The sequence below is a fragment of the Parasteatoda tepidariorum genome, chromosome 3 (assembly GCF_043381705.1).
Source record: "Parasteatoda tepidariorum isolate YZ-2023 chromosome 3, CAS_Ptep_4.0, whole genome shotgun sequence".
NCBI lineage: Eukaryota > Metazoa > Arthropoda > Arachnida > Araneae > Theridiidae > Parasteatoda > Parasteatoda tepidariorum.
In genome coordinates this window covers 57,729,634-57,748,149 of record NC_092206.1, presented here as the reverse complement: position 1 = coordinate 57,748,149, position 18,516 = coordinate 57,729,634, and the positions used below count along the sequence as shown (strand labels likewise).

General features: G+C 27.2%; 2 long non-coding RNA genes across 5 annotated transcripts in view; one reads left to right on the top strand and one right to left on the bottom strand.

Annotated features, from left to right (window-relative positions):
* The window catches only part of LOC107436716 (uncharacterized), a 486,858-nt gene extending 477,093 nt beyond the window's left edge, over positions 1-9,765 (top strand). The window contains exon 11 of the long non-coding RNA XR_001583141.3: positions 8,071-9,765. This is a non-coding gene — a long non-coding RNA (uncharacterized lncRNA). The remainder of the gene's footprint in view (positions 1-8,070) is intronic.
* The window catches only part of LOC107436714 (uncharacterized), a 108,952-nt gene that overhangs the window by 11,276 nt on the left and 79,160 nt on the right, over positions 1-18,516 (bottom strand). For all 4 annotated transcript variants that reach the window (XR_011636418.1, XR_006224833.2, XR_006224831.2 and 1 more), the window contains exons 2-3: positions 11,483-11,651; positions 8,000-8,167 (exon numbers count right to left, since the gene is read on the bottom strand). This is a non-coding gene — a long non-coding RNA (uncharacterized lncRNA). The remainder of the gene's footprint in view (positions 1-7,999; positions 8,168-11,482; positions 11,652-18,516) is intronic.

The following is an 18,516-nucleotide window of genomic DNA, read 5'->3' as shown; positions in this document are numbered from 1 at the left end:
TAGAATTGCATTTTGATTATTCATATGAAAATAAACACATTTTGTATTCACCTATGTTGAACATTGTAATGAATAAAAAATAAAGTTTTAGATTTAGATATAGTTTTTATAGTAGTAAAGTTTTAATTTTAGTTTAAATTTAGTTTTTTAAGTTTCAATTTAAAAAAAAGTTCTACTTATACCAGCGGTTCTCAAATTGTGTTCCTCTTAACCCTTAAAATCACCCTCCGGGGTTCCAAAAGTTAGGAAGTTCTATTTTTCAACTAGTAATTGTTTTGAAATTTTTTTATTACATTTAAAATTAATTAATTTATTATCTATTTAATATTTCGGTTGTCCTTATGAAATTAATAAAAGTAAATTGCCAATAAAAAAGAAATTGTGATTTTTTTTTTTTTAAAATAAATAACTTTTATAATAACAATATAATGCACTAATTATGAAAAGGACATGCATTTATAAAAAAAATTGCCTTTGTATTTTCTAATTCGGCTTTTCAAATCAAAATCAAATAACTGAATTCGTAAATACAGAAATATTTTTCCCCAATAATTATTTTCAACGTTTCGGCAGTTTTCCTAAGATCAGTTTTAGTTTTTCTTTCAAAGAAAACTATAAGTCTGCCTATTTTATTCGTTTTCAGATTGTATATAATACCCAAAACAAATTTATTACTAGACTAAATAAAGCCCAAGGACTGCGAATTTAATTATGGGACATAAAATCTAATTTTAGATAATTAATTATAAAATAATGGAAAAAAATAATTCCTCTGATTAAATATTTTCAAAATAAAATTATATTCTTTTTGTTTATACGTTCACAATTATCTTCGTGTTTTTTATTTATTAAGTCGAGGTTCCACCGAAGAAAGTTTTATTATTTAGGGTTCCACATTCAAAATTGGGAACCGCTGACTTATACAATTGCACATAATAAAAAAATATTTTCTTACCCACTAATAAAAATTTTATTGTAATTCGTATCGTAAACTTATTAATTTTTATTGAGTAATTGTGAAGTAAGTAATTATCGTAATGTACATTAATAAATAATAAAACTCAAGAAAACGTAATTTCTGTAAGACAAAAGAAAAAGAGAATACTTCGAATGTAAAAAAAAATAATAAAAAAGGATTAAAATAGTAGAAAAAAATTGAGATAATATAAATATTTTGATACCGAACTCATAAAATAATTCTAATTTATTTATCAATCGATACATGAATAAGTTCGTTTATAATTGAAGAGAAAATATTTAATTCTATAATGGATGCAAATTATTCTGAGAATTTTGACCAACTCTTTTCGTAGAAATTCGAAACCACGCGGCTATTTACAAAGTAGCTGTCCATCATAGCTATTTTGTTGGAAGAATCTATTAACATTATTAGAATGAAAATGGTTTTGCAGATTTTATTCTGAGAATCATTAATCTTCTATAAATATTTAGTTTCACAACAAAACCACAGTAAACACTTACAATCTAGATAATTCATAGAGTTATAAACAGAACACATTAATCAAGATTTTTAATTTTAACATGTTTACGGAAAAAAGAAATTTCAGTATTATATAGTGATAGTGAATTTCAATATTTTAAATATGAATCTTTAATTTATATTTTAAATTTTTTTAATGAATGTATTTAAGATAAATTAGGGGGTTAGTTTTATGTTGAATATTTTATTATTCCGTGAAACAAATTAATAAATATTGTAAAAAACCAAGACCATACTAGCCAAGGCCAAGTATTTGTGAAAATATTAATTAGAATATATTGAAACTGTTTTTCTTTTTTTAAATTGATTTTCCGTTTAAAATTGCCTTACTGAACAAATTATAATAAATTAGGGTCACGTATTAAAAATTGAATTTAAATAATTAATTTCAAATTTATTAAATAATGAAATTAATTAAATTTAATTATTTTATTAATTTCAAATTAACACCTAACTTTCTCAGCTACTAAACTTTTTTAAATGTTGTTGATGATGAAAGTTGAAAGTTTGAATGTTTGAAAGTTTGCATGGAATGCATAGTTACAAAAATAATTAAATTTCAATTTATGTATTTTTCTATAAGTGACCTTAAATAATACAATAATTTAATTTCTGTTGTTTCCTTTTATAGAATGAATTTCAACTAGTATACCTCCACCTCCATCACTTTTTACATATTAATTTTAATTATTTATTAGAAATATATAGTTGCTCGGAAAGTAATTTAGTTTTTTTTTACAAACAGAGGACTCAATTGTATTTTCTTTTTTTTTTTTTTTTTTAATTTANTTTTTTTTTTTTTTTTTTTTTTTTTTTGCATTTAAGTCGAATAATCATTAAAAATTTTGAAAGCCAATATAGGAAGGCTTAGTAGTGAATTAGATTGATTCTACGCCGTAGTTTTTGGTTGGTGTCTTTTCAAAAATAGAAAGTAAGAAGCAGCATTTTCGGCATAGTTTACTTTTTCTACAATCGAAAAAGTAAAAAAGCTGTTCAAGCGAGAAAAATATTATCCGATTTGTATGGAGAAGATGCATTGACGTTAAACCAGTGCCAAAACTGGTTTGCAAAATTTGTACCAAAAATTGCTATGAAAGTTATTGTTGCAAAATTATTATTATGAGCAATACCTTTACTTTAAATGCGGATGTTAAGCCAGTGCCAAAACTGGTTTGCAAAATTTGTACCAAAAATTGTTATAAAAGTTATTGTTGAAAAATTATTATTATGAGTAATACCTTTACTTTAAATGCGGAGCTCAAAAATCATCTGAATCAGTTTTTTTAAATTAAGGAACAAAAATTTTGTGAGCTGATTATCATGCTACTACTGGAAGGACGGCAAAAGTTATGGAACCAGAATAGACAATATACACTGAGGTGATAAAAGTCATACGATAGCAATATGCAAATATATAGACGGCAATACTATCGTGTACAAAATGTATATATGGGTAGTACACTTTCAGGACTTTTATTTGTGTTCTTTTATTCATCTGAGAATGTCTCTGATGGAATAATGACGGCAAGATGAGAATTCATAGATTTTGAACGTGGAATGGTACTTGGAGCTAGACGCATGGGACATTCCATTTCGGAAATTGGGAGGGAATTCCTAAATCTACAGTGGTCTACATCATTCCTAAATCTAAAGAGTGTGCCAAGAATACCTAATTTCAGGCATAACCACAAACTATAGACAACGTTGTGGCCGATCGTCCGCATTTAATAACAGACAACCGGCGTGTGTGTAGAATTGTCAGTTTTAGCAGCTTAAAAACATTGCGTGAAATAACTTAGAAAGCTTCAATGCGGGACGTGAAATAGACATGTTTGTTACGCGAAATTCGGCTGTAATGAGATATGGCAGCAAAGGACTAACTCGAGTTTATTCTCTAACATCCCGACATCACGTCTCTTGGGCTCGTGACCATATTGGTTGGACCCTAGACGACTGGTAAACTGTAGCGTGGTCAGGTGGGTCACACGATTTCAGCTTATCAGAACTGATGGGAGAGTTCGAGTGTGGCACCAGGAAGCCATGGACCCAAGTTGTTAACAAGGCACTGTGCAATTTGTTTGTTGCACTATAATTGTGTATGCTTCATTTTCATGGCATGGACTGGATCCTATCCGATTACACAGACCATTGAGTCGAAATGATTATGCTTAACTACTTGGCCACTTGTAGTCATTCATGGACTTCATGTACCCAAACACCGATTGAACTTTTATGGATGACAGTACGCCATGTCACAGAGCCTTAATTGTTTGCGACTGGTTCGAAATACATTCTAGACAATTCCAGGAGATTGATTTGGCTACCTAGATCATCCGATTGAAATCCCATGGAACATTCATGAGATATAATCCGGAGGTCAGTTCGTGCACAAAATCCTGCACCCACAACACTTTCGCAATTATAAAAATGACATATGACAAGAGACTTCAAACTACTTGTTTAGTCAATGCCACGTCGAGTTTCTGAACTTTTTAAAATAATTATATTTTGTGGCAACGGTTCTATTCATTGATGAAAAATAATTTTATTATAAAATTTAACTGCTAAAATAAATAAAACGAATATTATAATGTTGTTAATGGTAGTTTTCACAAAATCTGTTTTTGTCATTATTTTTCTTCTTTTTGTATCGATATATATACATATTTTAAAAAATTTCAAATAAACTTGAAATTTTTCAAAATTTATTCATAATAGACTTACAAAAATTGAGGAATTCTTCCTCAATCCTTGTAAGGTAAGGATTTTACCATGTGCAATGATAAATTTTTGAATTTGCATTCCCAACTTAACAATTTTCTGAAGATTTTAAAATTAAATGTTATTAAATTCTAAGGGGTTATGATTATTAAAAAAACATGTTTCTATCATAAATTTTGGTAGAGATGCTTTCAAATTTTTTTATAAATATTCATAATAAAAATGGTACTATAACAATCTTTAATATCTATAAAATAAAAAATTTGCTCAGTAATTTAGTTATACAGTGAAAAAATAATTTATGTACGTAAGAAACATGCTTTTAAATTTTTCCATGTACAAAAAAATTTCTGAATTTTCAATCTAAACTTTGAAATAAAATTTAAATGTAGAAAATTGCTAACACTGCCAATAACAAAAAATGTATATTAAGCATGTTAATGAACTTTTAGAGAAAGAAATTTATTCTATAATTTTAATATATTTTAATAATTTATTTGAGTCCCCTCCGATAATAAATTATGTCTGCACCACTGACAAAAAAACGCCGTTTGGCAAATTTTTTCTTCTATTTTTAACCATTTTTTTTTTGAACCATCATTTTGGTTTTAGATAATTACCAAATTATGTTTAACCGTTATTAAATATTAATTCACACAGAAAACACTTATTTTTTAACAATTAAAACGATGCAAACAATTTTCAAAATTTAATTAATTCTATAGAAGAGTCACTTTTTTTGCTTTAATTTCGTTACAATTTTTTTCTCTATTTAGTGACAGTATAATAAAATAGCACTCATACTTTTTTAAATATCTGATCTATGAATCAGATTTCACAAAAAGGAATGTAATTTTTTTTGTGATTTATTAAATAGATAAGTGTATTGCATGAATCGCGAAAGCAATTTATATATTTAACTTTAATACTTAACATTAGAATAAGGGATAAAAATTGTTCAATTTTTATTTGTAAAATTCAGAATAATCCTCAAATCCAGATAAATTCGTATAATTATTGTAATTGTTTATTGTTAGAGATATGTGAGTACAATACGTATTTGAGTAACAATTCATAAATATAAGTCAAAAAATTGATCAATGCTTGGATATTTTGAAAATGTTTGAAATTTAATAAAGGGACTATTTTTCACTTTCTCTCTTTTTAGTGATTACGTGATTTTTTTATTCATTTGCAAGTTCAAAACATACTATTACTTATAAATTATTCACCGTAAGCTTTTATAAGAAGCAAGAAGCTTCAAAATTCGCACACATGAAGATCTTCATATTTGGCGACCGTTAATTGCGCCATAAAAATGTTTGAGCAGGTGTAAATATGATGAACTGCTCGGCAGGTGTAAATAAGTCTACACCAGTTAGTGTGAATGGCAATTCTACACCAAATTTTTCGTAAATGACGTCTTGAATGAAATAAATATTCAATTCCAAGCCTTAATTTTAAAAATTCCTACTTTATTTATTGTTAAACAGGAGGTGTACTGGCTATTCTTCACCAACTTCCAGATCATATTTTCCAGTTATTTGGGATGGCTTACTAATACTAATGCGAGAAAGAAAAGTAATAAAATTCTACATTCTTCTAAGTGTTAAAACTTTATCGAAATATTCTCACCTTTATCCGTTGCCAATAGAAAATATTTAACGAAAATGGGATTATACCGCCACATCGTGTCCTGATATTTGGAAATTAGTCCTTCGGCTATTTTTTATATTCTGCGTGGTTCAAAAATTTGTGTTTTAATGCAAATAAGACGTTGCCAACCGAAAAAACAAATTCAGTGTTTTGTTTTCGGGATTACCTTAAGAGATTTATTTACTAGTGATTTTTTTCTGTTATTTGAATGTTTAAAACAAAAGGGTTATCACTATTTGCCCATCGCACTCTTTTGAATATTGCTAAAACATCATTCTTTTGTTTCAAAATTCGAATTATAAATATGCACAGTGCGCGAAATTAAAAAAAATCTAACTACCCTGACTAACGTTTAATCTATTGATCGGTCGGATCTTTAAAAACTATAACTCAATCTTAATGGTTCAAGGGGGTGATCATAATTATGCTAATTATTTTGTGCAGACGATATTTAAAGTTACTAAATCAAGAGCAAAAAGGTACTCTTTCTGAATTTACTTGCTTTTTTTTCCTGATGAATTTCGATTTCTGACCTTCAAAAAAGAGGAGTAGCTGCAATTTGGGAAATATGGTCCCAATAGTTTGGCCAGGAGAGCGATCGAAAGTTTGAACCCTTAATGTTAATTTTACTTTTTACGTATTTCGCTATATATCGCGAAATTTTTAAGCGTATTAAAAAATATCTGCACACAATTATAAAATTTGTTTATTCAAAGATAATATCATCCAAAAATAATTTTTAATCATTATTTATTATTTTATTTAATGAGGAACGAAAAAATTTTGAATCGGAAGGTAAACAAATTTTTGCATCATTTTAAAGAATGTAATTTTCTGTGAAAAAATACGAAATTAGAGCGAAATCGGTCGAATAGTTTCTGAGAAATTGAATTTTAAAAAAGTCATAAATTAAACTTCAATTTCTCAGAAACTCTTTGACAGATATATTGGTAAATATCAATAATAGTGGTCTTATATAGCCATTAAACTATAACTAAACACTTAACAGCTAAGTAAATAAAACTTACTGCAAATTATAAAAAAGTTCAATTAGCAGGTAACTGAATGGAGGGTGTGCTGCAATGGATAAAAATTAACTTATTCATTTTGGGGGCCATTAAAAATGTCCAAACTATTATTGACTCCTGTGATGTTATTTTTATTGTGATGTTAATTATTTCTGCCATTTCTGGTTTTATGGTAAGAGGTGCGAGCATAGTATACTAATATAGATACTGTGGTAATAGGGTTTTTACAGACCACTAAATCCCATAGGTATTCAAAAAATGCACCCCTTTATTTACGCATTTAGTTTTTTATTTTAAAATAGTTGATGTTTAAAACTTTTTTTCCAAAGGAATTGCATTTGAAAATTAAATTTAAGGTAAGCATAATAAAATGATAGATATTTTAATTTACAGAAATCATAATTGTTTAATTATCTTTTACTTAATTAATAATATAATTATTAATGCAAAAAATTTAAACTTGGGTCCGTTTCAATTATTGCGTAATTTTCTGCAAACACTAGAAAACATGTATTATGTAACATTCGATGAGTTAAATAAAGTTTTAGTTCAGCTTCATTTTTTGTGTAAGAAGTATTATATCTTGTCTGGTTATATGTTTCGACCTAGCATATTATTAAAGTTGCGAGAAATTTGAGCTATAATACGGCTTAACATGAAACAACATTTTTAATAATGTAAACATTTTAAGTAGATTTCAACTGTTATAATTGTTTCACAATATTTAAATTACATAGTTGAAATGTTTCTTGGCGTGTCGGAAATTGATCAGAAGTCAGGGGGAAAAAATCTTGACATCTTTCTTCCTCTTTAAATTGTGAAGAATTTTTTGATTTTTGAATCAAAGAATTTTTTGATTACAACCTTTGAGGTTCAATGTTTTAACTAACTAAAATAATTATAAGCAGTTCATGAGTACCGATTTATTCTTTTCTACAAAATGTCAAAGTACAATTTAAAAGCAATAAATCGGTGCTCGATTAAAGTTTTTACCATTTAAGGATAATGCAACGTTTGTTTGCTCGTATATTACTTTATATAAATACGTATTTATACCTCTATGTAATTTATTATATAAGTTACAAAAAATTACCTGATTTAGTAGTCATAAATACCATGCTTTTTTACAAAGTTTAATATTTCATTTTGGTTGTTTTATTACAGATGGTTATTTAATCACATGAATGGGATAAACATCAGCTCTCCAAGTAATGCTACATTGGTTGACAAGATGAAGATATAACTCTTCAGTTTCGGATACCTGAATATGGAAAATGATGTTTATTAAAACTAAAATTTCAATTATATATTCTATGACTGAGTGTCCCAGAATATATAATTGAATTATATTCTATGACTGATGTCAGAGAATATATAATTGGATTATATTCTATGACTGATGTCACAGAATATGTAATTGAAATAAAATAAAACTAAAGTTTTAATTTATTTCCATGACTTAATGTAAAATCAACCGAACTAAATATTTCTAGTTAAATACTACAAGTTCGAATACTCGAAGTTTGAATAATTTTTAGCAAATTAGGTAACTTTCCTTTAAACATTGTCTGTCCAATCATTAAGACACAGATTCACTATATTTCGTCTCTATATTTCGTACATGAAATTACACATTTTCGGATAATCAAAACATCAGTCATAGAATATAATGGTCTGATATTTTATATTGTTTATATAAAATATCAGACCATTAAAAATTGTCTGATATTTTATATTGTTTATATGCTTACATTGTTTACAATTTTATAAAGCGATAAGCCCCGATTGTAGTGTAATAAAAAATAGAAATATTTACTGATTTTGATCAATTTTCAATATTATTCTCATTTTTATTTGTTTATTCGTATGCATACATTAATAGATAGTACAGTTTATCAAGAATTGGATATAGCAGAAATTTAAAATACTACAAATGACAATATCACATGTCGCCATTGTTATACTGCTATTATTATTTTTAATGTTATCATTATTACTGTTATATTATTATACCATTATTCTTTAATAACTATAGTTCCCAATACTTTTAAAGTGACTATCTATACTTTTGTATTTAAAGTGGGTTTTAAAGTTTATGCTTTGCTATTTTATTCTTGATTTTAAAATATTTTATTATAAATGATATTGAACACTATTATATCTAATATTTAATTTTTGCCTACTTATGAAAGGTCTAATAGTCATTCAATGCAGTTTTAGGGGCTGACGAAAGTTTTTAAAAAATTCTGTTCAAGCTAGTTTTTTTTTTTTTTTTCAAAAAGCAAAACGATCTTTAAAAAGTGCACGCAATGACAGCTATGGTGCTGAAGCCAATTGTTGAGTATACTACAATGTTTCTACAGTTCCAAACTAAAAAAGTTCAAGATTGAACCAGAAATAGTTTGAAAGTATCGTAGCATCTTACTCTGAACCACATATCACAGTAAAGTACAAACTTGCTGCAATCTTATAACTCAGTTGAACTATAGTATCATGTAACTTGATGATGTGAAAACTTGATTAGCTCTCAAACTTATTTAGGTTGACTTTTTTCCCCTCAAAAATTTTTGAAGCTAATGAAGGTTTTACATTATTAATTATTTCTTTTAGCTTTTTTAGATTGTTCATTTAATACCATGTTACTTACTTGCACAGTAATATCATTCTACTTCAGACCATAAAATTTCATCAAATTAATACGATAATACGGATATTTCAACTTGCTCCAGTATTTTTAACTGTTTCAAAATGTGAGTTAACATTTTCCTTTTTCTTTACGATATAAATTAACAAAACTTGTACATTTGTGAGAAAAATAAAATACTTCTATGAATTCATAATAAAATATTGTTCACTCTGTTTGCATCTATTTCTTTGTCATAACACATTTACCAGTTACACTTTACACAAGTAATGTTAAAAGTGGCAGAAATAGTATCCCATATTGTCTCTACAATTTAACTCAATAATTTCACATCTACATTATGGGCATTAACGCATCGCGATAAAAATGGGACTTTTAATTATACTAAAAAATACAAATGAGATCGCCATATTGATTTTTGTAGAAGTTAAGTGCTAAAATATGCGAATTAATAAAATATGAGAAACATCTTTAGAAAAAATAGACTATAAGAAATACTGCCCCTTAAGATTTCATATATTTTTTAAAAAAATACGATTTCAATGAAGGAAAAAACACTTATTTTAAAACTTATGATTTGTGCCCAATAAGGAAGGATATCTGAGGCTTACAACTTCTCCCGGAGGTGAGCTTTAACCGCCATCTTGAATTTAATGAGGGGAAGAGAAATTTCAAAAGGATTAAAAACTCAATTATTACTATATCGACAGACTGTGTAGGGGTCAAGGTATCAGTCTTGCATCAGAAAGGTTTTGGGTTCGAATCCCGGACCAGGCATGGATGTTCTTTCATTCTCCGTTCTATCTTTGGGAGCAACGTTGGCCCACCTAATATAGTGCCCCTGAAAAAATGGCCAACAAATCTGCTTTGCAAATGCCTTAATTGGCGAAATGGTAACACAGATGGGAATTAGAAATAAAAAATAAAACTAATTAGACAAATGAGGTTCTGTCTCCCATGTATTATTTTGAGCCGAATCGAATGACATCAACAGAAATATAGGACTATAGTTCTGATATTATTATGGACTTAATATGAAGTATAAAAAGTACAGTTTTCGGTTATGGTTTTTTACGAGTTTAAAACACTTATCTTGAAAAATAAGATGTTATTTCCTAGGTCTCTTTTTTATACACTGGATTATACAAAGAGAAACCAAAGTAAATAAGACTAATCGTTAAAATTATGCAGAAAAAGTACTGTTTTGTATTTATTCCTACAACTTCTCTGATATTACAATATCGAGAAGAGAAATACTGCATCCTATACGTTATTTTAGCCAAAACCAAATAAGATATAAACAAGTCAAAAGACCTAATAGCCTTGAAGTTACAAGAGATTCAATTAAATATTTCATTTATTTTTAACGCATGAACCACTTGGAACTTCGAAACTTTTAGTTATATTGACTTACTTTTTATTTTATTGAATTTAGTGAAAGAAAAATACATGAGAAACCTTAACCTTACTTGTCTGAATAGCAAAGTCAGAGGCATAAATAGGTACAAAAAACTATATATACTTTTTTTATGCAAGAAACCTTTATAGCTTCTAGACTCCTATCGACTTACAGTTTTAATGTCAGATGTTTGTATCAAAGGCAGAGGCGTAGATACCTCAGTTTTTATTCATAAAAATACAAAACTCTACTTTTTATATAATAAAAAAAAGACTTAATAACTTTTAAAATATTCAATCAAAATTTTTCTTCTTCAATTTTGAAAAAAAGAAAGAAAAAACAGAAGGTAGCATCTTCTTATTTTAAATAAGAATTTCAGACATGTAATTGTAAGAATAGTCGAAAACTCTACTTTTTTATACGTCATTTTTTACCAAGTCTCCTGCAACTTCTGCACTATTATTTCTATCAATTTAATTTTAGTGTCAATTTACTAGGCATAAGAAGAAGACACGTAGAAAACAACACCTCACTTGTCAAGATGGTAATGCTTGAATTTCTTTCCTTTTTGATCTTCTCCTTTCCTCTGTAAATCCAAGATGGTGGTTTAAGCTCATTTCGGTAAACTTCATTTTTCCATTTTAGGTTCAAACCGCAACCTAGGTCCAATTATTGAGCTATTTTTGTGATACGAGAATTGGCCTAAAAGAAGGAAGAAAATATAAATTATTTTTCAAATCTAATAGCCTTGGAAAATAAATATTCAGTTCTTTATTAGCATATAGTATTTAAAAGAAGAAATTTTTTTAAAGCATTTTAGGCTTAAACAGAAATTCTACCCTCCATCATTCTCAGACGTCAAAAATAAGTGTTTTAAAGTTTAACGTAGAAACAAAGAGTAAGTTTATTCAGCGCCACTCATTATTGCAAATAAATAAATGGAAAATATTGTTTCACTTTTTACCATATATTTAATACTATGCATATGTAATATGTACACATAATTTGCTATTTCAGAACAATTTAAAAATGCTTTTTTTTTATATCTATTAAAAAAATGGCTAAGATTAATGCAGGAAGTAAAAGTTATTTATTGTTTTTCTAAACAATAAGTTGAATTTCGTTGATAATATATAAATTTGCAAATTTTCTTTTTCTCAACAGCAAAAATTATTTTTCGCACTAAGCTCAGTTTAATAATGATATTTCTATGGTTCACACATGGAGTATAAGGGAAACTATTGTACTTTGTAACACTTTTCGATATTTAATTTTACTTCGAAAATTCAACAAAAACAATTAAAAAATTAAAATTCGTCAGTTATTTAAAGAAGAATTGTCCAGAGAAACAGCACCTTGCTGCACATAGTGGTAGCATTAGCTGTACCAATTTTATCCCAATAAACTCAATTTTTTATACACAAAATTGCAGATATATTGTGTACTGCACAAATAACTATTAAAAAGTAACCCAATACATAGTTTCCTACAGCATTTTTGAAAAAAGATTGCATTTCCCAAAAGTCTTTAGATCTACCCTTGTATTCAAAAGTTAAGAAACAAACACATTTTTTGCAGATTACTTAATAAAAAGAAAACCAAATCACGTGAAATTGGTCACTGTCAAAATATAACCAAAACGATTATAACAAGACGAATAATGAACTATATTGATCACTAAGTTATATTATTCGTATTTGTGGAGTATTAAATATGAGGTATATTATCCCTCTTTTTGTCCTTAGAGAAAGCTCAGTTTCAAAATAAGTGGATAATTTTATAGAATGACATCTGGTTCTTTAATATTAAAAAAGGAAAAAAATTGGTTTTCAGGAACAACTAAACAAAAATGATTCCTAAACTGACCTTCTTAACGCAAAACATGTAACCATATTTTTAAAAATATATTCGAAATTTTAACTGTTAAAAATTCCTGTTCTTTTTACATACTTTCAATGTATATTTGGCGATTTAAAACTGCGTCAACAAAACGGTTTTTCACTGTTTTTCATTCTAATCATAAACAGATTAAAACTGTCAGCTCAAATTCTAGTTTTTGCATGCAGTTTGACTAACCGCACGATAGCTCTAACTTTTTCCAAATCGTTTTACAATTATTTTTTACACTTGGTCTTATTTCCTGGAATTATTTTATGGATTTTTTGAACATTGCATAAGTAAAAATGCAATTCAATTTTATTGTGAAATTGATATTCTACCTGATTATTACATTTCTTTCGATATAATATTTAGGTAAGTTTACCAGACAATAGTTTTTAATAATTTTTACACTTAAATATTATTTCAAAAAGTAAAACTTTTAAGATAAAAATTGTTTAAGATTTTTTTTCATACTCACAAACTAGAGCTGCGGTAGCTCACAGGACAGAGCTCTCTAATTACTACGAGGTGACCCAGGTTTGAATCCCAGCATCAACGGGCATGAACCGACCACAGTGCTGACACAATTACTTTATAGAATTTTTGTTAAAATAGCGGAATTTGGTTATCAAAATAACAATACTATATCTGCTTAAAAAGCTGTGTACAGTATTTTCTGAGTACAGTATTTTCCGTGAAAAAAATAAACGTTTTATACTGGCACATCCAGCTGACAGTTATTTTTTTCAGTTTGAGTAAATTTTTTTTTTTTACTATACTTGCTTCGAAAAAATAAAGCTTAATTTAAAAGTATAAGACATTGGATGAAATTTTTAAAAATTATGTATGTTAAAAAAAATCTAAGTTTCAATGTGCAATTGTTTAAAAACAATTTCGAAAGTGCCCATTGTTACGACAAACATGTAACCATATTTTCATAAATTTGCCTGACTTTCAAACGCACTTACTATTTCAAATTAACTTCCGAAAAGAGTAACACTATCTTAAAAAAAGATATTCTATAAAAAAATATTTTATACAAAATAATATTCTAGAAACATAGTTTTTATGATGTTATTCTGTAAAAATAATTTCTAAATTGTTTTTTGCAAAGCTTAACAGGTAACAATTTTTCCAAAATCGTAATCAAGTTTGAACCAGTTATGATATTTGAAATTTAAATTCAACTCCGGCGTACAGGACATTTATCTTAATAAAATACATATTAAAATATATATATATTTTATTTTAAATACATCAGTTTTGTGAAACTACCGTGTAAATTAATTTCTAAATTGTCATCTCAACGATAAACGTGTAACCATGTTTTCAAAATCATACTAGAGTTTCTATTTAAAATTAAATTTCAACTCCGATGTATACAAGATATTTATATCATGAAAGGGATACCAATAAAAGACATTTTTTTAAATGCATCAGTTTTTTGATACTTCTCTGTAAATTAATTTCTAAATTGTCCTCTTCAATGCTAAACGTGTAAAAATCGTACTTGAGCTTCAACCTATTCATTATGCTAAAAAAAAAAAAAAAAAAAAAAAAAAAAAAAAAAAAAAAAAAAAAAAAAAAAAAAAAAAAAAAAAAAAAAAAAAAAAAAAAAAAAAAAANGTTTTGATTCAGTAATTGATTCTTTAAAAATTATAATATGTACTTATAAAAGTAGTTTAAAAAACAAAATCAAATGCTATATAGATTTTCTCAAATAGATATGCCTATTTTCTTAAACACTCATTTTAAGCTGAGTTCATTTCCATAAATATACTTTTTGAGCTGTGTCCATTTTCGTAACTATACATTTTTAGCTGTGTTCCATTTCTTAAACACGCTTTACGAGCTGTTTATTTTCTTAAACACGCATTTTGAGCTGTGTCCAAAAAAAAAGTATGTAATAGATTTTAAAAGTTAATTTTAACGTTTTTCTCATAGATTATGCAAATTTTCGATTTGCTTGAATACGTAACCCATAATCTTATGTTACAAAGCTCGTGACACTAAGCAGACAAGAATCATAAGTGACAAATAAGTCTTTCTATCATATCTTGCAGATAGAAATCCTAAAATTTTAAATAAATTTTATCATTTAAAATTTAGAAACAAATTCTCAGAATAATTAATTTGCCTAATAATATTAATTTGCCTATACTTTAACTCAAAGAAAAAACAGTCTTTAATATAAACTTCTTGACAAAAAAAATATTAGAAATGAATTGACAATAAGGAAGTGACAATTAAGTCGATTTCTTTTAATGCTTACTTATCTATGTGCTCAAGCCTTCATATGTTACAGACACGGATACAATTTGTATGTCATTTCCGACTTATTTTTTCGTCGTAAATAAATTATGTTATCAATATGGGTTAATTTTTAAATTACAGATCACGTCACAGAGCGTTTGATCCTCGCCGAATTTGATTTTCAACAGTTGAAATTAAACATACCATGTCAAATAATAAGACATTGAATCTTATCTTTGAGTTTATGGGATAAATAATTTTAGAAGAGGTTGAACATTAATTTTTTATTCGTTTAGAAATAAATATAAAAAATATATTAACGATAAAAATTATGATATGCAATTTTAATATTTATCTTCATGGAGCCAGTTACTGAATACTATTCATGTATAGTTTTTAATTGGTTATTTATCTGCGAGATTTGAAATTTTTGGCTTTTTAATGCATTATTTCTTATTATGTTTGTTATATTGTTTAGTTATTCGTAAGATATTTGAAAGTGGGGTATAATTACTTGACAAATATAAACTTTTTTTTGTAAAGTATACGTTCTTTAATGTAGCTTTTTGTTCTAGTTGTCCATATAAATCTATAAATTTGAATTACAAAATCTGAAAATAGCCTCTCTCATTGGACATTAAAAATAATAAAAGTGACTTAAAAAATTTTATACGATTAAAAATTTGACACGATTTAAGAAAAAAGCATTTAGTGCAGTATAAAGTTCTATGCAAGGTAATGTATCAAATAATTAATACTTTTTTAGCATAAAATGTTAAAGATACAAGAAAATTCTCCTGTGGTGTATGATTTTGCTTTTATTTAAAAAGAAAAAGGTTTTTTCATTATTATTTATTTATTTAACCGAAAAACGAAATTTTAAGATTACATTTCTCAAAATTTTAAAACTTTAATTCACAATCAAGCAAATAAAAAATAAAAATAATAATTCCCCCGAAATCAGAACATAACATTTTAGGATACATGAATGAGAAATTCACATTTTCACCATAGATTTAGAAAATGAGGACGAAAAAATGACGTAAAGGAAATTGAGAAAGTGGCGAATGGAAAATGTTGAATCAAAAAAAACCCAGTCAATAATCATTACTTATGTATGGGTGATTCTCACGAAATACGACAATTGACAGTCTATTGCTCCAAGATCTAATATACTATACTACTAAAAGAACTTTTTTCAAAAAAATTTTAATAAATAGCATTACTGTTAGCATTTTAAAATGACTTTGCACTAGCATTGGTTGTTTTATATATTTAAGAAATTTAATTACATTTCAAAATGCCATTTTCCTGGTATGTCACAAACACTATTTCCAATAATAACTAGACTCAAAACTTTCCTTACATTTTTCAGTATCTATTTTTTTTATCTCAATTGTTGTAAGCATTTCTAGAATATATGAAGAAGAATGTATATAGAATGTATTATTTCCAAAAACTTTGTTGAAAATAATTTTTTCTCTAAATAAGTTTGCCATATGAAAATCAGTCATTTTCCTGGCCACTTTTTTTTTAGTTATTTATAACCAAAATAGATAGCACTAGCAATCAATATCTTAAATTAAGAGATTGATTAGAATACCTTCCTATCAGAACATGTCTTATTGCAGGAATAAAGAACCAACTTTTTGAGTCAAAATCTACTTCAAATTCTTTTACAAAATGAGTAGGTTTTTATGTTGTCATTTTCCTGCCTTCTTGAAATCATTAATAACATAAACTATTCAGATTTGCCTGAGTTGTTTCAAGAAATCCTGTTGTTTTCTGCAGAAAGTAAACGTCTTAGGCCGAAATGTTAAATTTAAGTTAAATGCTGTAAAATGGCAAACTGTCATTACCCTGGCTGTCATTTTCCTGGCTTATGAATGCCAAGACTTTGAAAAAGTTACCAAAAATTTTTTTAAACTGTATAATGTAAAGAGGGAAAACAAATATTAACTTAATACCCAGTTTATGTAAGATGCTTGAATGTAAATAAAGTTATTGATTTATTTAATGATTGATTATTACATGCAATTTAATTCTGTACATATCAACAGCAAAAACATTTTTGATTCTTTCTACAGTGGATAAAATAATTAATTTAAACAATTCATGGTTCATCTAACACAAAGGCTTTAGGTTATTCAAACACAGATAACTTACTATTAGCTTAAAATGACTGTTTTCTTAACTTCTAAGCTAATATGTCATTTTCCTGACATTCAAAATTTGGTGAATTTATATACTGTGTACTCCCGATTATCCGGGTTAATCACCGGAACAGGTCGCACGGACAATCGAGAAACACGGATAATCCGAAAACTCCTTTTATTAAAGAAAAATTCAATATTAGTACAAAAAATATAAAAATTACTGACATTTGCATGCATAACATCAAACTAGGAATTTTCCTTATTGAAAAATGTGTAATGCGTCTTCGCTATATATCGATACACATATTTTACGAGCCGCAGTAATGTCACCGTAATCAAATCCTCCCATATAATCTAATAAAGTTTCCACAGATCGGCAGAATGAGGAATTGTATTTCATTCATTTACTACATCTTCTGCATCAGTTACTATCATCACTATTTGATTTAACGATGTCTTCATCAGTCAAATACTGGAAGCCAGGCTCACATGCATCACTTTGAAACCAATCTTCTAAATTTTCTTCATCAAGAATTTCGAAACCTTAGATTTCTTTTGCTTGTTCGAGAATACTGTTATCATATTTTTCTTGAACATCTGAAGAGGATTGTTCATCAAGCGGTATGATCTTTCTCCAAGATCGTGATAACGTAGACGATTTTACCTTTGACCATGCTGCTGATATTCCATATACTGCAATCCTATAACGAATATTGCTTCCAAAAATTTGGTAGTGTTATAACTTCATGAATCAAATTTTTTTAATCTTGAAAATGTTTCTCTTTATATTTTTTGTGTGACTTCGGAATGAGCACGGATAATCCGCGCACGGATAATCGAGATATATATATTTTTTTTGAGCAAATGTCAATAAACTAGACTGCTGTCAGTAATTTAGATTATTTTGAAGACTTTAAATTTGAAGAATTTATATATTTATTTATTTTTGGAATTGCCAAGTTTCCAAAGAATCACACATGTAGCCAACTTATGGTATGCCATTTCAACAAAGTGCGATTTTCTAAAAAATGTTCAACACAATTTTTTTTTTCAATTGAATAAAACGAAATAAAAATCTGTCGAAAAAAATCACGAGATTATATTTTGGGTTAGTTTATACTCTCCTTTCACTCTTATATAACTTTCTACAACACCCCTGTCATTACATAGTTTTACCAAAAATATTCTGATACAGCGAGAAACAGAGTTTGTTGATCCACTTTTAGTTTTTATCTCACTAAAAGTTAACCACATGGTTTGATTTTTTAATAAGATCT